The sequence below is a fragment of the Ambystoma mexicanum genome, unplaced genomic scaffold, assembly GCF_040938575.1.
Source record: "Ambystoma mexicanum isolate Mex_15411 unplaced genomic scaffold, UKY_AmexF1_1 Mex_scaf31, whole genome shotgun sequence".
NCBI lineage: Eukaryota > Metazoa > Chordata > Amphibia > Caudata > Ambystomatidae > Ambystoma > Ambystoma mexicanum.
Window position 1 is genome coordinate 1,931,001 of NW_027182446.1, and position 26,846 is coordinate 1,957,846.

Genomic DNA, 26,846 nt, shown 5'->3' on the forward strand with positions numbered 1-26,846 from the left:
GGACACAATGGGAATGGGAAGGAGGGATGCCCCGGCACCATTCATGAATTGCGCCGTTGCATCCGTCAAGGTCTGCGAGCGGGTGCTTTACCATCCGCCTGGTCAGACCTGGCGGCCAAAGGGCACCCGCTCGCAGACTTGTAGTTTGCTGGTCCAGGAACAACGGTGCTGGTAGCTTACTGGCACCGCTGTTACCGGACCGGCAAACTTGTAATGAGGCCCATTGACTTTAAACCTAGATAAGCTTGATTTGTTCTGTCAATCCTGGAGATGAGGGATGGGTTTGGATTTTGTGTCACAAACCAAAACAAAGTGTATGAGAGACTCCACGAACTCCACAATATCACCCCATTGGCCTTCCTAATTGTTTATATAATTGCCCATTGCCAGGTACTACATTTAATTGGCCAGAGGGATCCCACTTCCGTTTCTCTGTTCAAAATACCACAGTGTAGTTTTCAGGAGGTAGTACACACTCTGTTTTACTGTTAAAGAGTGGGTGTAAATTGGTCTGTTACTTACCAGGCTCCCCTAACCAGACCCAGACCCCTTTTTTTGGATTCTGATCCTTGCACCTTAGGTTGAATCTCAGCACGCCCCTGTGCCCTCTGTGCTGTGACCAAGAACTGCTTTCATCCCGTACCTGGTACCCAATGGGGATGGTGCCCATCTCTACAAATATCCACAAATTGATGCCGCCATTTAGTGATTGCACAAATGATTCCCAATGATCTACTGTGGAGATTCTACTCACCCTACTCCAGGGGAATCCGCTCAACATAATCCCACAGATCCATGATCTGAAAGGTGCGAGAATTCCAAAGCCTGCATCTCTTGCAACCCATATGGCAGTGACCCTGGAATAAGATGTATGTACGTGTGAATAGTATGCATAGTCACCCCAACTGTCCACCCATTCGTCTGTCAGCCCTACATTTATTGTGTGTCTAGTGTAGGTAGCGATCACAACAGTATATGCGAGAACCTTTGAGCGCTCCAGTATGGGGGACAAACACCAGTTTGCGGTCACACGATGAAATCATTTTTTGGGAGTGCTCTATGCTCGGAGTGGATAATCCTTAGATGACAAGCTCCCCCTAATCTGCTCTCAGGTGCGTTGTCTGTGCAGCCACCACCTTAGGCTGTGTGAGCTTATCCACATTCCAGAAGCAACGCCTCTTTCTTGTGGGATGTCAAGGCCCACAATATTTAACAATCTTGGCATAACCATATCCCTGTGTGGCACATATCAATCTCGAGTCCCCCTTGAATCCAATTTCCGTGCTCCCAGAATGTTGATCCATTTATCTGACCACAATGTACTATAATAAGAGATTGCAATAAAAAGTAGAATGCCCTGCAGTATCTCAACACGCTCCATCCTAGTCTCTACACGCGTGCTTCCGAACTCGCCGAGTGAAAACTAATTAAAAACTCCATCACTGAGGTTCTTTACCAAGAAGCAGAATGAGCCAGATTCCTGCCCTTGACCCAGTCCCCTCCCGACATAGCAAAGTCCCCTGATCCATTCATGAGACACATATCTTTATCATCTTCCTCTACCACAAACGTAATGCACAGGTTTTCCCAGATCCTTGCATTGTTTCACAAGTTGGTGAACTGCTTTCAGCTGGGCGGTCAGGAACCTACAGCTGAACACTACCACAAGTTGGCAATGTAATTCTAGCAGGAGTAAAGGCTGTGCATGGCCCAGGCCCTTTGCCTCCCTGCATCATTAATATTGCATCAGCCGGCCATGATATTGTGAATGACTTTGCCTGTCAGTGCTTGGTCTATTACACCACGCCTTCCTGCTGCCTTCAGCCATGCCCATCTATCTGTACTCTAGTGCCTGGCTATCATCGTCAATGCTTCCCTTTCCCAGGAGGTCTGACCAATGGACCATCCCACCATGGTAGGGCTGAACCTGCAGGAAGCCTGAGCAACTGGTTGGTGGGAGGACTCTGGGAAGCCTAGATATGGATTGCTCATTCGTTCTCTCCTCGGCCTCACAGGTGTTGTATTGTGCTGTTGCCTTCCACTGCCCTCCTCCTCTGCATTGGGTATGCATGAAGAACGAGGCATACTCCTCCAGACCAGATGATCCATGTCCACTTGCCTTTCTGACATTCCCCTGCTGGGTAGTGTTGGAAGGTTTGGGGTCTAGGTGTGGGAGTCTGTGAGATGCCATTTTGACAAGCATATAGTTTAAGAGACAGTGTATATGAAGAACCTATCGTAGCATACAATAAGTGGAGACCACTAACGTTACTTGAGAAACTAAAAACCAAAGTGGGGTGACATCTGGGAAGCAAATCTCATTAATGTTGGTCTCCAATTAATGTATTTGTATGCACATTATATGGACCCTATTGAATATTCAAAGAGGATCGTTGCACGAGACGTGACGGAGGCGTGCTATAAAAGGGCAAAGTGACATTCTTGGTGTGCCAACCACATAGGGAGAAGTACAGAAAAGCCAACAGCTTTTGCTTTTGGGTAGTACAATTCTTTTTCCCGGTATTGGTTGTCATGGTGCAGGTTCCGGGGCCCCTGAAGCCGTTAGGCCCAACCCAGTCCCCACCACCCAGAAGAGCTTGTCAGGCACCAAGGAAACACCCCAGAGCCTCATGGACTCATTGGCTCATTAAATGGGCTGAACTCAGGGAACTATTTACCTGCCTAGTGAGGCTGAGCCTTGGTAAAATCCAGGGAGGGTCAGAGGGACTATTTTTTTCTTGGGAAGACAGGGTGTGGCAAAGGGACTACTTTACCTGGAACTACTTACAAGGCTATATAAGCCACACCCTGCAAGCAGAACACGCTTTGTGTTATTCTGCACTCCTGCAGCGTAACGCTCACTGTGTCTGCTCTGTCCTCAAGCTTCCACAGCCACGCCCGTCGGTGCTTCCCTCCATCGGAATCTGGAAATAGAAAAAGAGAAGAAACAGGTGTTACTTCAGCGACCAAACACTTACCTGCAACCCGGTCCATCGGTCGCATCTCCAGCTGTTTTCCTGATCGCCGCCTCTGTGAAAGGACGTCCACGCAGGTGCCGATACTCACCCAGTATTCCGCGTTCCTCCTGGTTTCAGTGGAGCGGTTCTTTCATTCTTCATCTTGGGACCGCGCCGCGCCTGCAAAAGGAAACAGAAAAAGAAACAGCAGATTAGCCACCCACAAAACTGAATGAACATTTATTCAGCCGCTCAGCGCCTTTCATCCGTGCTATACTCACCTGTATGCAACCAGTCCATTCTTCATCTTGGGAGCTCGCCACACCTGCAAAAGGGAACAGGAAAAGAACAGCAGGTAAGTCACGCTCAGTACTGAACGAACATTTATTTCAGTCACTCAGCGCCACCCATCCGCGCTATACTCACCTGGAGGCAACCTTTTAGCATCCTGGGAGAGCCGAATCCTTTACTTGATTTCCACACCAAAACTGCATCTGCAAGAGAAAACAAATACATTATAACAGTGGGACAATAAGACTTTGAGCATCTATACCAAGCTGCTATTGAGGTAGATAATCACCCGATAATCCCAGCATTCCGAAAACGAACAGTAACTGCACTCTGGAACAGTGAGGTAACTGCGCCCAGAAAAAGACTGTGCCTGCCACGCCCCTGCTGAAGGTTAAGCAGGACGGAGAGCCAGCCTCAATAAACTCAGAGGTGAGGAAGAGAGGAGTCGGGCATCAGGTGGTGGCGAGTAGTGGGACCAATCCAACCCACTTTTAGCTAACATCTTGTTTCGCCATTGCAGGCTAACGCTTCCTGGGGAGGTTAAAAGGGAAAAGACGCCAACATACCATCGAGGCTGCGCCAGTGCAGATATCGGTCATACGACTACCTGCTACACCCCTGTGGAGACCAGCTGAGCATGAAAGAACGCAAAGCCTTCTACAAATTCTCTCCCTGGGCGTTATGGAGACTTCAGAGACTGACTAACTGACCCAGCTTTTGGGGGAACTCAGGGCCGAGGTGCATTCTGCCCGGCAGGAGACTAATGCTTTAAGGAGGGAATTGATTGTGGCTAAAGATCGTACCGATGAGCTTGCTAAACAATTGCTACAATCCCAGGCGGGACAAACACTGCTACCTGGACTGGGATCAACGGTTCCGCCTGCACCCAGCAATCCAGTTCAAGTGGCCCTATCAGGAGCCGTACGTTTGGCACCTCCAGAACGTTTTGCAGGAGACCCAAAAAGGTATGAGGTTTTCATGAACCAGTGCCGACTTTATTTTCTATGCAGTCCAGGGGCCTTTCCAAACTACCAGTCATGGGTAGCCTTTGTATTTTCTTACCTCAGTGGCAGCACGGCAGACTGGTCACTGCCTTTAGTCAATCGGGATGATCCCATCTTGCGAGACTTCCAGGGGTTTCAAATGAACATGGAAAAGTTGTTTGACCGCCACTCTCAGGGTCAGGCATTGGATAATGAACTCTTTTCCCTGCGCCAAGGTAATCAGGATCTGTTCACGTACATTGCAATCTTTAATAGGCTGATAGTAGAAACTGATTGGCCCGACGATAAGAGAACAACTCTGTTTTACCGGGGCTTAAGAGGGGAGTTGAAAGACGTTTTAGCTAAAGTGGTCAACCTGCCTAGTGATTGTGCGGAATACTTTGATCTGGTGGTCCAGCTTGATCATAGACTATAAAACCGTAAGGCAGATCGAGCTAGGATGGACACTCGGATGTTTGTACGCCCAAAGGAAAATGCATCCAAGACTTCCGACTTGGCCAAACCCATGCAAATTGGGGGGAGTGCGAGGGCCATTAACTAAGGCCGAAAGAGACAGAAGAAAACAACAGCATCTATGCTTGTACTGCGGCTCCGCCGGTCACTTCCTTCCAGACTGCCCTGTTAAGCCTCCTAAAAAGGCAGTTGGAGTTGCCGGCAAGGTGGAAACGGAGCCGGAATCAGAAAACTTCCTCGCCTGACAAGCGTAGAGGTCCACTTGTCGAGTGAAAAGAAGGACTCTCAGACCTCGCACCTCGTCTTGCCAATGATCCTCATAAAATAAAAGCAGCCTTTCCAAATGCATGCAGTCAGGGCATATATCGATAGCGGCGCCATTGGAAATTATATGGATCACGATTTGGCTACAAGGATGAACCTTCCCCTGTGTGAAAAGGCAACTACAGATTTAGTCACTACTGTTGATGGAACTGAAATCGCTTTGGGCCCAGTTTCCAATCAGACCCAGGTTCAGGCATGGGCAATCAGGGCAGTCGCACCGCATCAAAACTCCAACCCAACACGACAGATTGGAGTGGTGTTACAAGGGCACCCCCTTGCTGGTGTGGTGAAGGCATCCAATTGCAATGGAGAGCACCCAGATTCCGTGCTGGAGCGGGGAGTTGATTATTTCAATTGAGCACCTCTGCCATACCAGCATGGGGGTAGGCTTCTGGTACTACAGTGGTGCTCAGTTGAAATCATTAACTTCCCGCTCCAGCACGGGAGCTGGGTGTTTTCCACTGGAATATGGCACTCAAGCTATACCAGCACGAGTCTGCTAGGCTGCCCTATGCCATTGTGGCACAGCAACCATAACACAAATATTTTTCCCGAGGCGGCACCAGGGCTAATGCTGGCACTGTAGCCAGGCATGGGTGGGCAACTGTGCACGTACCAATGCACAGCAGTATGAATGTGCATGGGAGGTCAACTGTGCACGTGCCAATGCACAGCAGTATGAATGTGCATGGGAAGTCAACTGTGCACGCGCCAATGCACAGCAGTATGAATGTGCATGGGTGGGCAACTGTGCACGTGCCAATGCACAGCAGTATGAATGTGCATGGGAGGTCAACTGTGCACGTACCAATGCACAGCAGTATGAATGTGCATGGGAGGTCAACTGTGCACGTACCAATGCACAGCAGTATGAATGTTCATGGGAGGTCAACTGTGCACGTACCAATGCACAGCAGTATGAATGTGCATGGGGGCAACTGTGCACGTACCAATGCACAGCAGTATGACTGTGCATGGGATGTCAACTGTGCACGTATCAATGCACAGCAGTATGAATGTGCATGGGAGGTCAACTGTGCACGTGCCAATGCACAGCAGTATGAATGTGCATGGGGGCAACTGTGCAGGTAACAATGCACAGCATTATCAATGTGCATGGGTGGGCAACTGTGCACGTACCAATCCACAGCAGTATGAATGTGCATGGGGGCAACTGTGCACATACCAATGCACAGCAGTATGAATGTGCATGGGTGGTCAACTGTGCACATACCAATGCACAGCAGTATGAATGTGCATGGGAGGGCAACTGTGCACATACCAATGCACAGCAGTATGAATGTGCATGGGAGGGCAACTGTGCACGTGCCAATGCACAGTAGTATGAATGTGAAACAGACATCCCACTCCTTACACCGCTCATCAAACCCAACATGAAATGCATTATCCTTGGAGATCGTAACCTAGGATTCAATGATCACCAAGACTCTAAAGCTGCATCCCTTCACGCAGCACTCAAGGACATGAACTTTACCCAGCTAGTGAATGCTCCCACACATGTCAAGGGTAGAATCCTGGACTGGATATTGTCACTTAACACCAATCCAACCATAGAGGCCATCACACCTCTCAGGTGGACAGACCATTTCTGTATAGAGTTCACTCTCATGAGTGATGAACCACGCCCTCCCGTGATTAAAACAACAGACACTTTCGAAGCCTGAAATCCCAGCAAGCTCACGGCAGAGGAATTCAGCCCCACCCTCAACAAACTTCTCGAAACCAATGTAGTCATTAGTAACGACCCAAGTATCATTGTTGACTACTGCCACAAATGCCACACACTTACTATTGACAAAGTAGCAACTATCACTACCAAAACACATCGCACAGACAAAAAAAACTATTTCTGGTTTAATGAAGAACTAGTGTCCCTGAGAAGAATTAAACGTTCCCTTGAACATGCCCATAGCAAACATCCCACCCCTGACAATGCTAAAGCTTTCAATGAAGCAAACAAAACCTATAAAACAGCCATCATCTCCCACAAAGCAAATGCTTACAACACACATATCAACAACGTCTCATCTGATTCGAAAGTAGTCTTTGCTGTTCTTAGAGAATTAGAAAATCCCATTCCAATCATGACTCCCGCCAACGCTAGTAAGGAATGGTGCACTACCATTCAAGACGCACTCTCTGCTAAAATTGCTCTGCTACAAAACAACATTTCTACCAAAATACGGTTACTCGCAAATAAAAACACCACTATCCCCAGCCCCCCTCCTACAGACTCTGAAATACCTAACCCCCTATTCCACTTCACTCCCGTCACCCAAGAACTGGTGCTCAACACCATGTCCAAATTAAAAGCCTCCGACTGTAAAGGAGATAGCGTCCCAGCTAAACAAGTGAACGAATGCCCATCCACCCTCGCCCCCACCATTACCAACTTTATCAACTACTCCTTCAACACAGACTCAGTCCCAGCGGGTCACCCCATTGGACCCCACAGTACCTACTAATTATCGAACTATGACAACGGTCCCTTTCTTACTTAAACTCATAGACAAAATAGCATATACACAAATACAATCACATCTTGAGCAGAACCAACTCCTAGGAACTAGACAATCAGGCTTCAGGCCGAATCACAGTACAGAAACGGCCCTCCTGGATTTCAAGATCCACATGGACACTATCAGAGATTCAGGGAAGCTCTGTATTCTCCTGCTGCTAGATCTATCTGCAGCATTCGACCTCGTGGATCATGATAAACTGTGCACATCACTAGCCAATGATTTCAACTTCTCCAATGATGCCACTATGTGGGTGAAATCATTTCTTGCTGAACGTACATCTAGAGTGGCTATAGGTAGGGAAACGGCTGATCCCCTACCAGTACCCACTGGAGTACCTCAGGGCTCATGCCTATCCCCAACACTCTACAATGACTACATTAAGCTCCTCTTCTCTACCCGTGACGATATGGGTGTCATCTACACCAATTTTGCTGATGACACCCAGATCCTCATACCCATCTCAGGGGACTATGACCATCAATAAAATCTACTCCATCATCCAAAACTGGAGAGCGCTAAAAAGCCTCTGTCTCAACGATGAGAAGACTGAAGCACTCATCATGGGATAACCAACTAAAATAGCGCCCTTCACTCAGACTACTGCACTATCAACATTGATGGCACCCTGATCCCTGTGCTCAGGCAAGTTAAAACACTAGGCGTATACCCAGACGCCAACCTCTTGATGACCAAAAATATCAGCACACTTGCAACCTCCATGGCCTACACCGCCAAACTTATAGCGCTAAGCCGTCAATTCCTGACCCCGACCAATTGCCTCACATTGGCCAGCGCCTTGGCATTATCCAAATTGGACTATTGCAATGTGTTACTACTAGGGATCTCCAACACTAACATCAGTAAAGTGCAACGCATGCAAAATAAAGTGCTAAGCGCAGCACTAGGAATAAAAAAACGGGATCACATCTCTAAGATCAGGAAGGCTACCCATTGGCTACCCGTCAAAGCCAGAATTATCTTTAAAACCCTCTGCATCACGCATAAATGTATTGCTAAAAAAGCTCCAGTGAATCTTAACGCCATACAGAAAAAAGAAATTGTCAGATCAGGGAGATCAAATGACAATCAAAATATAGTGGCACCCCGGTACAACAATACCAAAGCAGGGGGTAGCAGCTTCCATGTTTTAGCCCCCAAACATTGGAACTCCCTCCCAACTTACCTCAAAAAAGAGACCTCCTTCCCCGGCTTCAAACGGTAGCTGAAAATCTGGTTGTTCAACCAATACTAGTACACTACTGAATCTATTCTAGTGCAACCTGTTTAAACTTTAAATCACAGTGCATTCCCTTTTGTTTGTTTTGATGATTGTAAAAATCTGTACGCTCTATATGTAAACAACTTCTGTAAATAAGATTTCTTTTTTCTTTCAAATGTATAACCAACTACTAAGATGTCTGTAACCACTCTGTGATACCCCAGGGTCTGGGCATGTAGCAAATGAATAAATAAATAAATAAATGTGTGTGGGAGCACATGCAATTATATGCAGCACCCATGTTCTCTGAGAAAGGACAAGTGCCAAAGTGGACCCCCCCCACCCCAGAACAGCCGTGCATACAGACCATGTTGGCAGCACAAGAGGCAAAGAGCACATTGTTAAGGATTTCAATCGGGTGACACACACCTTGGTCTCAGCCTAGTATGTAGCGCACTACTGTGATGCCTTTGTCTTTATTTTATGTGGATTCAATTTGAGATGGTACACAACTTGTCTCACACCCCCTTTTTTAAAATACCCCGGGTCACAATGGACCATGAACCAGGCTGGTTGGTGAAAATGCAATATTTTATTTACTTTAAGATTAAAAGGAAATCATGTAGGACTCCATGGGAATGGGGAAGTGGAAACACCGGCACCATGCTGTAATGGTGCCAGTGTTGCCACGTCCGCCTGCAGGCGGGTGGTGTTAAACCCGCCAGGTCAGACCTAGCGGGAGTGACACCTCGTGCCTGCAGGCCTCGGAATCAGCCGGTCCGGAAAGAACGGTGGTGGCGGATTTACCACCACTGTTCTTTCCGGACCGGCTGACTCGTAATGAGGCCCTATGTGTTTCTCTGTGATGGGGAGATATTCACATTCCACGCTAAGGTTTGGAATTATGTAACAGCCAACTGGGTCTGTTCACCACACGGTGGGCGCGCCTTACAGCAAAAAGGTGGGCAATTCTGGTCACCGGATGGCAAGGACAGCTGGATGCCAGGGTTGCAGCAGGCATGCAAGTAGTGGGCAGCAAGCTCGTCTGATTTCAGGATGCAAAATGTACCACAGCTTTTCCCTTTTTTAATGGGATTTTAGTGTTTTTTTTTTGGATCAATGGCCTTGCTGGGACAGGATCAGCAATGCTTTGGCCTTGCTGGAGTAGGGTCAGCAATGCTTTGGCCTTGTAGTGAAATCTGGAAACAGCAAGATGAATGGAGCAGATCGGGAACGCCGGCGTAGGAAATTCACGAGAGAGTGTGTCTCTGGAGCTCTGTCAACCACTCTTATTTATAGGGCATGGTGACATCGCAGAATTATTGGTGGGCAGAACTGAGCTAGACCTACCTCCAAGAAGCGGATGGTTGCCTCCTCGAGGAGGAGTCCCAGTTTTTGAGGTTGCATTTTATGAGGTAAAAAGTCATCCCACAGTCCTTTTTACTAAAAATCAGTCATAACATAATTTACACATTTATACATTTGTGGCACTTCAACAAATCACATGGGCAGATTACATATTGTATGTAGAGCATAGCAGTCCACTCCTCACTGTTGTGGGACCTTGTTTCGTCCTTCTACCAGTTTTTTGTGCTTTTCAGTGAGAATTATATTACTTAAAATTCTATAACTTTACACATGTGTATAGATTATTATTAGGTGTATCAGTGTCAAATTTGACAGTGGCATCCTATACACTTTCCGTGGAATACCCAATTCTCTGCCATTTCTATTCCCCATGTATCAGTGAAGTCGATGACATTTTAAATCAAAGCCCATAAAATCACATTAAACTTTTCACATTGTTGCGAAGTCCTGCTGCAGTGATAAAAGTCTTTAACATTTTTATTAATGCTGCAGTGATAAAAGTCTTTAACATTTTTATTAATAAATAATCCTTGGGGGAAAACATCAGTATGCATTCCCATATATGGCCATGCCTTTCCAACACTACCCCCTCAATCCCTCAAGTCGCATCTGGGCGCATATCTTAGGTTACATAGACATTGTGCATTAACAGTTGCATTGGATACAGGTACAGAACAGGTGCATATCTTAGGTTACATAAACATTGCGCATTAACAGTTGCATAGGAGGCAGGTACAGAACAGGTGCATATCTAAGGTTACATAAACATTGCGCATTAACAGTTGCATAGGAGGCAGGTACAGAACAGGTGCATATCTAAGGTTACATAGACATTGTGCATTAACAGTTGCAAAGGAGGCAGGTACAGAAACAGGTGGTTACAGGCAGAATTTACAGATCATATTTACATTTAGACTCAACGCCTGACCACGAGTCACTGGTGCATAGCATACATAAACAGCATCAGTATACAGTTACAATTGCAGAACAGGGTATACAATGGCAGGTGCAAAGGCGACTCAATGGGAGTGGCAGTGGATGAGGGTAGCTCAGAGAAGAATTAAGGTTGATGTGAAGGGCAGTGTGTATCTTGAGCCATGAGTCACAGTTTGGCTTTGCTCTTGAAGGCCTGGAAGGAGGGTTATGATCGAAGTGCAGTGGGCAGTGAGTTCCAGAGTTTGGAGGCAAGGACCGGGAAGCTGATACCCCCAGATTTCTGTAGGTTGAATCTGGGTATGAATAGGCAGTGAACTTGGGCTGCTCTCTTTGGTCGGCTGGAGGTATGTGGAATGAACCGGCTGGCCAGGTATTGAGGTGCCTTGTTAGACAAACTCTTTGTGCTATAGAGAGCCAGCGCAGATTGCGCCGAGAGTCCGATATGTGTTGATTTCTCGGGATGTTCAAAGCAGCCCTATTGGCATTATTTTGGGTGACCTGAAGTTTACATAGGTTACGTTGCCTAGTCCCTAAATATAGGGCATTGCAGTAGTCTAATTTAGCCATAATTAGGGTTCTGGCCAAGATAATGCAGTTCGCTGTGGTGAGGAAAGGGTGGCAAGCTGTGATAAGTTTGCACGAATAGGCAGATGCAGAGATCGCAGCATTAGTTTGTCTTGTGAGGGATAAGGTAGAGTCAAGGTAGATACCTAGAGTTTGGGTGTCATTGGAAACCTTTATAAGATTACCATCAATGATAAAAGGATTTGAAGGTGTGGTGTAGTCGACTAAGTCGGTTGGGTGAGCCCAGGATGAGGAGCTCTGTCTTATCATCGTTAAGACAGAGCTCGTGTTGAGCTATCCATGCCTGGATGACTGGATAAACATTGTTAAAGGCTTTGGAGTCCACTATGTGATCACCCGTGATAGGGATGAGTATCTGGGTGTCATCCGCATAGTTTGTGTAGGTGACACCCAGATAGTCAAGAATATCAAATAAGGGTTTTGTGGACACATTGTAGAGTGTGGGTGGCACGCAAGAACCTTGGGGGACCCCGCATAATACTGGTGATGGTACAGCGGAGGCCGCAGAAGAGAAGACCCTCATTGATCTGTTTGCCAATAATGATCTGATCCAAATAGTGGCTTTATCTGAGAAGTGGGCAAACGCTTTGAGGTGTTGACACAAGATTTGGTGGTTCACCAAATCGAACGCGGCCGAAGAAGTAAGAGGAGGGCTATCTTGACTCTGTCTTTAAGATCCTCAAATTTGTGTTTTGAGGTCAATGAGGGCAGTTTTGGTTCCGTGCTTGGGACGGAAGCCTGATTGCCTGAGGCCAAGGAGATTGTTACATTCCAAGTAGTCCTGGATCTGTAGGTATGCTGCTCGTTCAAGGATATTCAAGAGGAATGGCATGGTTGTGATGGGTCTATAGTTGGTAGGTATATTAGGGTCCAGTGTCCGTTTTTTCAGGAGTGGGATAACCCATGCGTCCTTAAGGTTATCTGGTAAGGTGCCTGTGCTGAAGGATGTGTATTAGAGCTGTAATGAAGGTTGCTAGTTCATGGACCGACTCCTTTATTATGGGAGCTGGGCATGTATCACCCTGGCAATTAGATGGTTTGAGTTTATTTATGATGTTTTCAACCTCGGGACCGTTAGCGGTGAAAAGCTAAACGGTTTAAAGGTGTGTAAGGCGTGATTAGTTTCGGTAGAGTGGGAGTTAAATTGGAGGTTGGACTGGAGACTACTTTTTTTGGCATTGATTTTGGACCGTAATGTAGTGATTTTGTCAAGGAGCGCTTTCTGTATGTTCGAGCACCATGTGTTGTCTTTACTGCATGTATCAGGAGTTGGGGTAGGAGTTTCAAGTACTTTGAGGACATTGAAGAACTCTTTGGTATTGGATTCAGCTCGCAAGATACGTGTGTTATAAGTGTCTTTTTTGCAAGAAAGATTGCTTCTTTATAGTTAAGGGAGGCTATGATGAGGCTATCCTTGTTGGTAGGGGTAGAGTGCCTTTTCCAGCGGGCTTCGCTAGTTTTTCTTTGCGTAGTAATTTCAACTGTGGTGCGAACCATGAATTGAGGTGTAAGATGGATCAGCCCAGACCAAAGTCTGATGAGTATGTGAAGTGTCTTTGTCTTGGTCAGTCAAAGTTTTCCAACCTAGTGATTATCAGCCAGGTGTCCTGGAAGTTTATGGTGGTTCCCTTTTGGGGGAAGCCTTAGCTTTGACCACCTGGAATAACCTGTTTTGGGAGCTTACAAAATCCAGCCAATGCAGTTTAACAAGTTTTATTTTCTTTTATTTTGTCCTGAATCAAAACAAGCCTGTTGAATAAAACAGCCCATATATGTTTCCCCAGCAACAAACCCCTTTACATTGCTAGGCACGGACAAGCTTTCATTCAACATTGTACTTTTTCAAACAGGCATGTTTTGTTCTCTGCTTTGTAAAAGCCATTTTGGCACGTGGTGACTGCTGCTGGGATTTATCATCCATCTACTTCCCAATATTGTTCTGTAGCTGTAGTCAGCTTGTTTTACACAATAGTCTGTACAAGGCCGCAAACGTCTTCATGAAATTGACATGTGCACAGAAAGCTAGGATTCTCTTTTCAAGCAGTGATTTTTTTACATTTTGTAGCAACATTTAAGCATTTCCCGTGTAGCTGAAGAAAAGCTTTTGCGGATTTTCTCAGATTTGGCTGGTACAGCCTGTTATTCAGGAATAAGGCTCTTTTCTGATGGAGCACAATGTGAATATGCCTGGGCATGACAGTGTAGTTTTGATAAAGGTACTGTGATGGAGAACATGGACAAATAGCATCAGAGCGGCATCATTTTAAAGGTGAAATATTCCCTTTTTCAATAGCAATTTTGGGCTTGCAGCAAAACAACGCTGCTTTTTCACTCCATTTGTTTAAGACAAACAAGAACACACCCTAGTGGCCTTTCTCGGGGTGCTCCCTGTTCCATCTTGCCCAATGGCACTTCGCAAAACAGTGCAGCCATACTTTTGTTGCTGTTTGAGTGCAATGGTACTCACAGGAGCCAGCACAGCCATTTTGCTGGTCCTGCTGAAGTGCAGCTTGGTGATGTGGGGAAGTACTGCTGTTAAGACTGATTTCCTATACTCTGGCCTGGTGGACAGATGTATAGAAGGCCATCCTATATTGTGCCAGGGACAACTCTGGGAAGCTGTAGCCAAACCAGTTTAAGGTAGCAGTGACAGGCGGTCTAGTCTAAGATCTTCAGAGGGGTGAGAGTGTAAAGGGTCCACAATGAGGTCACATAATGGGAGTCACAAATTACCCTTAGACAGGATGTATAAAAATACAGTTATTTAATTATGACCAAATACACTATAAGAAAAATTAAAACAAGCAAGTAGACTTATCAACCAATACCATCAAACTATAATACATATATACAATCACAGGTTTAAGTGCATAATACAACTCAAGATACTCCTGCAAGGGAATGAACAGGTGAGTATTACACACAAAAAGGTCCACAGAAAGTTAACCCCTAACTAATATTGTCCAACCCTAAGTTGCCTGGGGCCTTGTGCCCTGTTGTTCAGGATACAAAGATACAGCACTCAGGAGGCAGGGGCAAATGTAGGTAGGGTCGCTGGGGTCCAGTGATTGATTCTTAGAGCCAGGGTTCAAGATAGACAGTGTCCAAAATTCCCCCCAACAGTTAGAAGTCTTGCCAAGGCAAGTATTAGCAAAGCCAATAGGTTTAAGATAAAGAATATTATAAGTCCATTGACTTACAATGGGAGTGTAGGGGTATGGTAAAAGCTCAGTAACTTACCCCCCTCACTCCAAATCTTCCCAAGACTTTCCAGAACAAAGGAAGTGTGTACTGGCTTGCTTTTCCGGCCAAATTCCACGGTCCTCGATTTTCACGGGTTGCAGGTTCGGGTGATTCACCGGTTAGGATCTTTTGTTGGCGCAAGGACCCTTGATGAAGAAATGCAGACACAAAACGATGCAGCACCCTTCTCGGGACTGGAGGCGGGTCAGAAAAGCAGGTTTCGGACTGTGCACGCCACGCACAGCGATGCAGCAGGACTCAGTAGCCGCGGTCATACTTTCCGGTCTTGCTCGGGTTCCCTTAGAGCTAGGGCGATGAAATGTCACAGAGTGCGTCGTTGCAGTGGCAGCTGAGGGTGTGCCAAGTTTCAGGCGGAAACTTGGAACGGCAACAAAGATAACCCTGTAGCCCAAAAACAAAGCTGGTCAGCCACAGGACGATTCCCAGGCACTTCCGAAGGCGGTTTTTGCGCTGGGCACCGAGTAGGTTTCGGGAATGGATGGTCCCTCCACTCCTGGGGTCGTAGCACCTTCGCAGGCCTACTGGAGATCAAGAGACAGACAGGGCTCCACCGGGACTGCAGCAGAAGTTGGTTGCCAGGCCTCCTTCAGACAGGTTACAGGTTTCTTTGCGGGTCTTCTCACCAGGACGGATTCTTGGCTCCTTCAGGTTCTTCCAGGATCTCTGAGAATTGCATGCAGGGGCCCTCTTCTTATCCTAAAAGCCAGGTAGGAGTCGAAACTCCCACTAGCCAATGGCAGAACTAGCCCACACCCACACCCCACAGTGGTCCAATCAGGACCACTGGCAGGAACACTCATCCATACCACTCAGACACACAGAAACTAGGATGTGTATTAGGGGCAGAATGACCCAGCCCACATCCTGCCTGAAAAAACACGAAAGCCCTCCAGTAGCCCGCCAAAAGCTCCTGCTTTCCTGGGCACTGGAAGTCCTTATAAGGATCTTTCTGGCCTCTGAGGCCAGGAAGAAGGCTAAACAACAAGATGCAAAAAGAAGGGGCGAAAAACCTTGTGGCAAAGCCATGTTTGACTAGTAGCCACAGTAAGTAGCCAAATGCGGTAAACGCGGTTAAGCTAAAACGAAATTCCCCAAAAAGTGGGGAAAAGTCACTGCTGTCACCAGACCATCTTTTATGCACCTCCGAATAACCAAAAAATCCTTTGAGTGTTAGTCTAGGGCAAAACACACAAGTAGCAACATAGGCACAAGACTAAGGGAAACACTGTTCCCCAGTACTGATAGCCTTAAGGACATATCAGTTTCCACAAAACATGTGAGCAAAGGCCAGTAGAGTGAAGCTTAAGGCTTCACTGTGCAGGAAAAAGTACAGGTCAGATTGAAAAATCAAAGCAAAAAGTTTGGGGGTTCCATAAAGATGGAAGGAAAGGTGCAGTAAAGAGAATCTTTCCTAACACGCCCTCCCAGAATAAGGGATAGGGGGAACTAATGCACCCCTGGATGGGTCTTCTGTTCCTAGTTGGTTAACCCTGTTGGGCAACCCATCAACATTGCTATATTTGGGATCTGGTGCTATGCCCAATAGTTCAAGGCTTGAAGACTGTTAAGAAGGATTTCTGAACTCTGACCTGGAGGGGCAGAGGTTCAGAAGGCCAACCTAGTTTCTTGGAACAGGGTAACCTCTGGACAAGCCAGACCAATCAGGGTAGCTATGGCAGGCGGTCAAGACTAATGGCCTCATTACATGGTAGGCGGTGGAGCAAGGTGCTATTAGCACCTTGCTCCATGCCGGTAAAATACCGGCACCGCCTTGGTGAAAAGGGGAATTACCGCCCTATTCCAAGGTTGGCGGGGCGGGAATTCCCCCTTCCACCATTGCCCTTCCAGATTCCCATTTTTGCCCCATAGGGCATAATGGGAATGGGGAAGGTGCTAATTACGGTACCGCAAATTGCAGTACCGTAATTAGCACCCTGGTCCCTTTGCGGGTTGGGTTTTAACGCCTGCTAAAGAGCAGGCGTTAAAGTACCACCCCGAAAAGGGACCTCGTAGTAAGGCGGTAAGGGTTAACGGTCACCGGTACCATTACCGGTGAACATTAACCCTTACCGCCTACCGTGTAATGAGGCCCTAAGTCTCAAGAGGGGTGAGGGTGACTGAAAGACCTCAATGAGCACACAAAAAAAGGACACTTACAAATTACTCCAGACAGGTGTTATATTAAAAATATAGACACATTTATTACAAGGCCTTTGTAACATAGACCATAGCAAAGAATCACAGTAACACTAGATTAAACCAATACATCACAACCAGTACAATGTATATACAAGACCAAAGGCGTATAAGGGGTTAAGAGCACAAAATATGTAGACCACCTAGATGGGGAGGAAAACAGGCAGTGCAAGTAATCTTTAGACCCAGTTTGACATCAAGAATACACCTAACTAAGAGGCAGTCCAAGCCCTACGAAGAGAGGAGCCTTATGCTCAATAGTACATGCACACGCTTGTGCCAATGGACAAAATAGGGTCTCTTCGAGGGTCTCTAGCAGCTCAGGAAGGTGGATTAGGCGATGAAGAACAAGTTTCCACTATTCCAGCAGGGCCTCCACTTGAGGCCAGAGGCAGTTGGAGATTGCGGGATGGAGTCGCTATTTCGCAATAGCTGTGGAAAGGAAAGGGGCCCTCAGGGGCCACTTTGTGCGTAAAAGTGGGCTCCTGTGCCACCGGTTGGTGTAAGGACTACTCACTGGTCCCTGACGCAGGCAGACCCAAACTTCGCCAGTACAGTCCACTTCACTGGCAGGTTCGAATGGATGTCTCGACACTGTGTAGTTCCCGAGATGCAGCGAGGATTCCCAAACGGACAGTGGCGATCTCTCCGCTCCGGGTGGAGGAATCAGACCAATTCCACTGCGGCAGGCTTCGGGGGTGAGGGGTTCACAAATGCAGCGAACCTGCACAGGTCGTTGCCACAGCAGGGCAACACGGTAACCGCGTTTACTCCGGTCCGGGCGCACTCGTCTCCCTTCAGACCTGGGAATGCCAAGTGTACGAAATTCGGTGTGAGGGTGCCGTGGACACAGAGCAAGCAGTATACCAAGTTTTGTGGGCCTCCTCGAAACAGCGGTGGTAACAGAGCAAATGTTCCGTGTAAGCTGGTCAGCCCACTGGTTGGCCCAGGGACACTTCCGAAGAGGCTTACTGGCAGGGTTTGTTGAAGGTGCCGAGAATAGTTGATCCCACTATTCCAATGGGTCGAAGCGTCTTCGCAGACCTTCTAGGACGATCAGATGCAGATGGGATAAGGCTGGACAGGACTTGTGTCTGTCAGTGGAAAGGAGATTTAAACCCCAGGTGGAGTTGGACAGGGCTTTATATGCTTGACATGTTTTGGAATGTCCTTGACTAAAGACATCAAGTAGATTGAATTGATTTTAGAAGAGAGTTGATGCTTAACAGCCAAGCAAATGTGCTTGAATTCTATGTGAACTTGGAGAGTTGGAATATCGTGTTATTCTAGAAAGAATGTATGAGGGATTTTTATGTGTGTAAATAAATACATGCTTTTTTAAAATGGTAGTCATTCTTGGCTCTAAGACGTTGGTACAGTGAAATGATAATTGATAACTCCATGTTATGTAATGCATATTATGCCCCTCTCCTGTGAAAACCTTCTCTATCCCTATACATTTGCATTAGTTGTGATAGTAACTGTCGTGATGTGTTGCAGAACCTCTGAGTATAGTATGTTGTAAGGGTTGTACATTGATAGAGCTGTGCAATGGAGTGGAGAAGGGAAATGCACTCTGTGCCTAAATCCTTTTTTAAGAATCTATGTAGCAAGAGCATAATATGAGTACAGAAAAAGACAAGATGCCCTCTGGGTTCCATTTTAGTAGTTGGGAGCATACCTGTAAAATAGGAGGGGCGGGGACACCCCATATATCCAATGAGGGTCTATAGTTATTAATTCAACCACTGGGTCTTTTTCCAAAATGTTGGTGCCCATTAATTTGCATGAGGTCCTTAGGCAATGCGTTCCATAGGCTGGTTACCTTAATACAGAAGGTACAGTCTCCCTTCTGAACATTCCAGAAGGGATGCATTTCAAACAGCAGTGATTCAACAATCATAATCAGCCATCATTTGTGTGCCAAAGGAAACCGAGAACCACTGTGGAGGCAGGTTCGTCACAGTATTAGACAGCCATGCCAAACTCAGTAGCATTGTAGAAGCACCTCCTTCTCTCTGAAGCATCTTCAATTGCAGAAGAGATTTCACCACCTACATGTCCTCTCTCTCATGGTAGATGAGAACATCCTGTTCACTAAAGTATTTCCCACATTCACTAAACTGAAACCCTGGCTGCATGTTTTGTCTGGTGCCTAATAAGGGAACTGTTTTGACTGAAACATTTCCCAAATTCAGTGCATTTATGAGGTTTCACACCTGTATGTGTTCTCTGGTGGCGAATAAAATGTCTCTTCTGAGCAAACCCTTTCCCACATTCACTGCACTCATGTGGTTTCTCACCTGTATGTGTTCTCTGGTGGCTAGTAAGCTCACCCTTTGTAACAAACCCTTTCCCACATTCAGTGCACTCATAAGGTTTCTCACCTGTATGTGTTCTTCTCTGATGGGAAGTAAGATCTTTTTTTCTAGCAAACCCTTTTCCACATTCAATGCACGCATAAGGTTTCTCGCCTGTATGTGTTCTCTGGTGGCTAATCAGATGTCCCTTCTGAGCAAACCCTTTCCCACATTCACTACACTCATGTGGTTTCTCACCTGTATGTGTTCTCTGGTGGAGTGCAAGATGTTCCTTCCGAGCAAACCCTTTACCACATTCAGTACACTCATAATGCTTCACTCCTGTATGTGTTCTCTGGTGGATAGTAAGCGTGCCCTTTGTAGCAAACCCTTTCCCACATTCAGTGCACTCATAAGGTTTCTCACCGGTATGTGTTCTTCTCTGGTGGAAAGTAAGCTCTAACTTTCTAGCAAACCCTTTTCCACATTCAATGCACTCATAAGGTTTCTCGCCTGTATGTGTTCTCTGGTGGCTAATCAGATAATCCTTCTGAGCAAACCCTTTCCCACATTCACTGCACCCATAAGGTTTCACACCTGTATGTGATCTCTGGTGGTTAATAAGCAATTGCTTTGACGCAAAACCTTTCCCACATTCACTGCACTCATGAGGTTTCTCACCTGTATGTGTTCTCTGGTGGCTAATCAGATGTCCCTTCTGAGCAAACCCTTTCCCACATGCAATGCACCCATAAGGTTTCGCACCTGTATGTGTTCTCTGATGGCGAATAAGAGATCCCTTCTGAGCAAACCCTTTCCCACATGCAATGCACCCATAAGGTTTCTCACCTGTATGTGTTCTCTGGTGGTTAATAAGCCATTGCTTCCACGCAAAACCTTCCCACATTCACTGTACTCATGAGGTTTCTCACCTCCATGTGTTCGCTGGTGGATAGTACGGTTTCTCTTTGTAACAAACCCTTTCCCACATTCAGTGCACTCATAAGGTTTCTCACCTGTATGTGTTCTTCTCTGATGGAAAGAAAGATCTTTTTTTCTAGCAAACCCTTTTCCACATTCAATGCACGCATAAGGTTTCTCGCCTGTATGTGTTCTCTAGTGGCTAATCAGATGTCCCTTCTGAGCAAACCCTTTCCCACATTCACTGCAGACATGTTGTTTCTCACTGTTATGCATTTGATGGTGGCAGATAAGTGTATCATGCAAATGGAGGCTAGTCTCAAATTCAGTGCACTGATAAGGTTTTTCACCTATGTCTTCATGAGGGCAAAAAGTATGTTCTTGAGATGGCAATTGCTCCGACATTCTGTGCATCTGTAAAGTTTATTTGCAATTTGTTTTGTCAGGTGTGGACCTTTTTCACTGACCCGTTTCCCTAATTCAGAGCACAAATGAGAAGTGATTTTCTTATTGCACATATCACATTGTCATTTTCTTGCTAGATATCCCTCTCCCCAAGGATTTACAGACTGAACAAGCTTCGTTACTGGATGTTACCAGGAAGGGGTTGCATGGACGGAAGCCATCATGTTCATGTATCCAACAGGATTCTCAATCTGAGTTCCTGAATACTCTGAAAAGACAACTGGACCCCAAACTTGCACTGTTCTAAGATGTTTGGAAATTGCATATTCTAACAATGAAACTTTTCACTGCGTTAGTCCAGAGAATCTAACAATCACTGTTGTTGCATTTTTGGGGCATCAGTCACCTATTAATATAAAAGGAGATGCACATTATTAGTTTCAACACGTTCACAATCGCAGGCAGCACATGTAATAAGACGACTCTACTCGGTAGCAGTGATATGATCTCACAGAGTAACTTATACGACTTTGAAGTGCTGAATTGCTATTGGGGAAAGGCACCCTGCTGGGTGGCAGAATAGTGGTGCTCCATTGAAAACATTTAATGGGACAGAGGTAACATGCAACAGGAATAGTGCGATATATTTTTCTTTAGAAAGTTTTAGCATCCAAAACATTAGGAAACAAAATACAGCTCGATGTACAAACCTTTTAAATGGATAGTTTAATCATCAGGAACATGTATATATGTTCTATCATTTTATTTGTTCAGCAATTATTACATGGAATCTCCCAATTTCCATATACAAATGATAAAGGCAGGCGTTTGACACTAAGTCAGTAGCAGCTTGTCACCAATCGGCCATGTGTCCGACCAGTCTATTATGTAATCACTGATGACTCCATTACATTTGGGCAAATGTGTATTGGCCCAAATATGAATAATACAACCAACAGCACCATTGAGGAAATAAAGAATGCATTGTGAATTAAAGGAAAATGGCCAATCTCTTCCCACAGTGAGAATGGCACAGGCCACGCTGGCACTACATTCAAACATGGACTTTAAACCTAGATAACCTCCGAACCCATCCCTCTAACCCAGGAGTGACAGAAAGAACAAGCTTGTGTCAGAGACCAATAGAATGACATTTCTGGCAATGAGGTAAAGTTTATGAGAGACTCCCCGAACTCCCCAAAACACCCCAGTTGCCTTCCTAATTATTTATACAAATGCCTCATTGCTAGGTACTGAATGAATTAAAAACTCCATCAATGAGGTTCCTCACTAGGAAGCAGAATGAGCCAGATTCCGGTCCTTGACCCAGTACCCCTCCCAACAGAGCCAAGTCCATTGGTTCATTCAAGAGGCACTTATATCTTTGCCATTATCTTCCTCTAGCAAAAATGTAATGCACATGTTTCCCCAGATCCTTGCATTGTTCCACAAGTTGGTGAACTGCTTTCAGCTGGACTGTCAGGAACCTACGGCTGAATATTCTCCCACAAGTTGGCAATGTAATTCTAGCCCGAGTAATAGCTGTGGATGGGCCAGGCCCTTTGCCTCCCTGCATCATTAATATTGCATCAGCCTGGTGTGATACTGTGAATGACTTTGCCTGCCAGTGCTTGGTCTATTAAACCACACCTTGCTGACTTTATCCATGCCCACCTCTCTGTACTCTAGATCCTGGCTACCATTGTCAATACTGCCCTTTCCCAGGAGGGATGTCTAGCGGATGATCCCACCATGGTAGGCCTGAACCTCCAGGAGGCCTGAGCAACGGGTTGGTGGGAGGAGGACTTTGGGAAGCCTAGATATGGATTGCTCCTCCTCAGCCTCGCAGGTGTTGTATTGTGCAGTTGCCTTCCACACACCCTCTTCCTCTGCATGGGGTATGCGTGAGGAATGAGGCATACTCCTCTCCAGTGCAGATGATCCACATCCACTTACCCTTCCGCCATTCAAGGGTATGGGGTGCAATCAGCAGAGACCCGACCTGGGGCAGCACCTCTAAGGACAAGGGTGAAAGCTACAGAGTGCCACACTGTGGGTCTGGGTATGAGCGGGTCCCCTGCAAAGCTGATGACTACAGCTCCCAGAGGTCCTTGCAGCAGGATCCTCACTGAATGGCAACACCGGCACTGGCTGTGAGCTGCAAGCAAAGACCTCCTCCTACCAATCTCAGTGCTCGGGGAGGCAAACACCAGTGGCTGAGTAGGGGTGAATATTGGTCGGATCTGGCTCAGTCAGCGACATAGCTGCAAGCATTAGCACTTTATTGTTCATAATTGTTTGCTATGCATTCTTGCATTTCATCTCTGATTGCTGCTATCTGCGTATGCACTATAGACCCTGCTGTTTACAGACTCAGTGACATCCCTGGCTCGATCAGGCAGCACTGTGAACCTTGGATGCATTTTATATTTTACTGCCTGTTTTACTTTGGTATAGACAGGCAGATTCTTGGACATGTCAGGTGCTTTTTATCCCGGAATGCAAGGGGCTACAACTCTGGAAAAACAAATAAGGGTAAGGGTCCTATGGGAAGGCAGATCGCTTTAAATAAGTAGTGTGACAAGGAAGAGTTGGACTATGAGTAATGATGACTGACACTAAGTAATCAGAGTATAAGTGCAAGAATTGCAATAAAAGACCCGGGGGCTAGACCTTACAAATGACTTCTGGCCAAACCACTGTGTATGTTGGCATTTGAACATTGCTAAAAGTGAAATATACCCAATTTCTGCCATAAATGGTTTCAAGAGCTACTCCTTTGCCCCCTCCTTTGTAGCTTCCACAAAAGATGGAAACATATCAGTTTATCTATTATTTATGACCCCTTATGCTTTAAATAGCATATACATGTCATAATGTTTATTTATAGATTGTCCCAAATTCACATAGGTGTGCTTGTGTGGCACTTCTTGGTCTGGGTGTCAAATGTAGCTCCTGGCGACTGTTGGGTGTCAAGCTAGCCAGACTCGTCTATGCTACAAGCAGGAACTAAACAGATCCCAGCTCCCCTGAATTTCCCGCCCTGTATTATATGTTTCATCATATTTTGGCCCAATTTTCTGATGCTTATTTATTTAAATATAACATTAGGTTTATTAACACCACTTACACTTGGCTTTTGTTAAAAATGTAGGTTTTGTTAGGCCTCTACACATTTAAAACAGTTATTGCATTTACCTACTGAGTACAGTATTATCACTTTATTTATTTGCTCGTCTTCACCTACAGACATGTTGTTTGTTTTAAGAACTATTAAATTATTCCTAATATTCCTAAAGAAGTACAAGTTTTGTGATCTAATAAATTGTTAACCAGGTTTTATGCAGTTCTAAAAATCCAAAGTGAATGGTGATTTACATTGTCGTTATTGGTATGTTTGAAGAGGAAAATGTATGTTGGTGAGGAAGAAACAGGTCACATTATGCACACTTTACTCATTTCCTACATTTCGTCATCATTATGCATCAGAGGATATGGGGTAGAACACACCAGGCAGTCCGCTCCTGTGATCTCTTCATGGCCATATGGCAACTGAGGTCATTTCCTGTGATGTCATAAGGTCAAAGTTCATGTGACTTAATGTCCTGTGATGTCATTGCCTGTCATTTCATCGGGTCAAGTTGATGTGACATAATTTTCCATGATGTGATCATTATGCTAATTACTATTTTTGAAACGTTAAGATTCCTATAGATTGTTGGTCAAAGAATGTTGGCATGTATGCTTTGGGACGACTGTCTGCTGGACACGTTTTGGGCTGACTGTGTTGTGCGCATGGGTATACTATGCACACTGTTGCCAAATTTCTACAGACTACTAGTGCGCCACACGTGCACCGAATATTTTGGGAGACGCTGCCTATTTATAGGGTACAGCAGGTGGGATGTTTATCTGCATAGCTATCTGCAGGACGTGAGTGGACGCCACAAGCAAATTAACGTTCCTTCGCATATGCTGCGCAGTGGTGATGTCACCAGGACACAGAGGAACAGATACACATGAGTGTACTTGCAGTACGCACAAACATCCGCTACCACATGCATTGATAGGTGGTGGACAACATGCAGACATGCGGAGCCTGCTGGCATTGTACGGTTCCCTCCCTGTCATTGTGGATAGTTCATAGGACACCTACCTTTTTCTTAATTGTGAGCATTGCAACGAGGACTGTGTGCCGCTGAGTGAGAACGCCATTTCAGGAAAAAAAACACACCTCCCAAACACTTAGCAACATTTTCCTTATTAACGTTCACTTGTGCACATTCCTACAAGCCATTAGGCAAGGGAAGGGGTAGCACAAGTGGATACTTACTGTGGGGAAATGCAGATTTGCAGAACTCGGTTGTTAGGGAAGCAAGAGATTACTGTGTCACCGTAACGTCTCCCATGACACGATCTTTGAGGGGATGGCGACCTCCGACATGGGAAAGGACTACACGTGCAAGTGTGCCATTTTGTCCAAAACATATCCTTGTACGCAACCTTTAAGGCGGCACAATTGTTCCCCAATTTCTGCACTTTGACTTCCAGCCTGTCCATTTTGGTATCTACAGTGTTTCTTTCCTTTGCTATGCATACATGCTGTTGTGGAAGGGTTGCGGCTTGCAATGCCATGCTTTCCTTTCCAATATGTTTTCTTACAGATAAACAGAATGTGTTTGCGGTACATGCAGGAATATATTGTACATCATTTACGGTACACACTACTGTGCGTACCAATGGGGTTACTATACAAAGTCATTCCATCATGAGGGACATTTCTTTCCTGCCACGCTAAGGTGCTTGGCATTGCTGCGCTACAAAATGACACGTTATACTTATGTACTATTGCATACTGCAGCACCTGTGCAATCATTACAGAAAGTTGCTTCCTTAGTACATTGTAGTGATGTTTTGCTTTTATTATTTTGTCATTATTTTCATCCATGTAGAAATGTTATGTAATTACGCTCCTATTTTATTTCGCAATGTGTACTCAGCCATTATTACTACGAGCTCACGTAGAGTGTACACCTCAGACATGTAATACTCGGGATACACACAAGCAGCCTTTCCAACATGGCCGCCGGCCTTTCTCAGTACTTGCGGCTCCATGTGTTGCTTGGCAACGTGACACAAACACAACATTTAGCACTATGGCTACCGCGAACACGTCTTAGTGGCGTCTTCGCATGGCTCGCCTTCTTTCTACTGTCAGGTAAGAAGCAAGATTGAGCGTTATGGTGCTCGTAGGCATCTGAACCCTTCTAATGGAATGGAACTCTGACACGGCGCGTCTCGCGCTACATGTCAACTTTAGAGCCTTTGTTATAAGATGAAATAATGACACGCCGGGTGCCGCGCTGCATGGCTCTCTTATGAGCGACTATGCTCGTAGGCGTCCGTGCCTCTTTAGTTAAATGGTAACTCTGACACACTGCTAATCGCGTTGCATGTCTCTTCCAGGCAAGAGTCTGCACGCAAAGTAAAACGCCGGCACACGCATAGAAACGCCAGTCAAGCACGTTTTCTTTGGAAGTGTTGGTGTGAAATTCAAGTCCATGCTGTATCTTGACAAGGTCAGTGTTGAAATAGTCACGTCATTACTTGGTGCCTATTAGATAAAACGATATATTTGGTGGTCATTTTTCTACCTTTTTCTTTTCTTCCTTCTTTGCTGTAATTCCACGGTTTATCATCACGCACATAAAATGGGATTTCACGTATGTATTTTTTACATTATTTTTACTTTTTTACTATTGGTATCCGTTTGTAATCTTATGGTTCATGACATGTATGGACTCTTTATTACATGTAACCTTTCTCCTGGTATGTGTTGAAATCGTGTTGTTCATTGCGGTTATTGTCATTGAACATGTGCATCCATATGGCCACTTTGGGCATAATGTATCCACACCCGGCATGCTTGAAAAACTCCTAAATCATGATGATGATGATGTATACATTGATGACTTTATTTTCTTGCCATGTTATGATCCCTGTGGATTTGCTTTATAATTACTGTATGTTCAATTAATTAATGTTGCTGACATATTGTGGGTTATCCAACAGATTTGTTT

General features: G+C 45.6%; 1 protein-coding gene and 1 pseudogene across 1 annotated transcript in view; one reads left to right on the forward strand and one right to left on the reverse strand.

The window, feature by feature from the left end:
* The window catches only part of LOC138557994 (zinc finger protein 84-like), a 343,267-nt gene that overhangs the window by 82,988 nt on the left and 233,433 nt on the right, over positions 1-26,846 (forward strand). The window lies entirely within an intron of this gene.
* The window catches only part of LOC138557996 (zinc finger protein 268-like), a 145,636-nt pseudogene continuing 135,910 nt past the window's right edge, over positions 17,121-26,846 (reverse strand).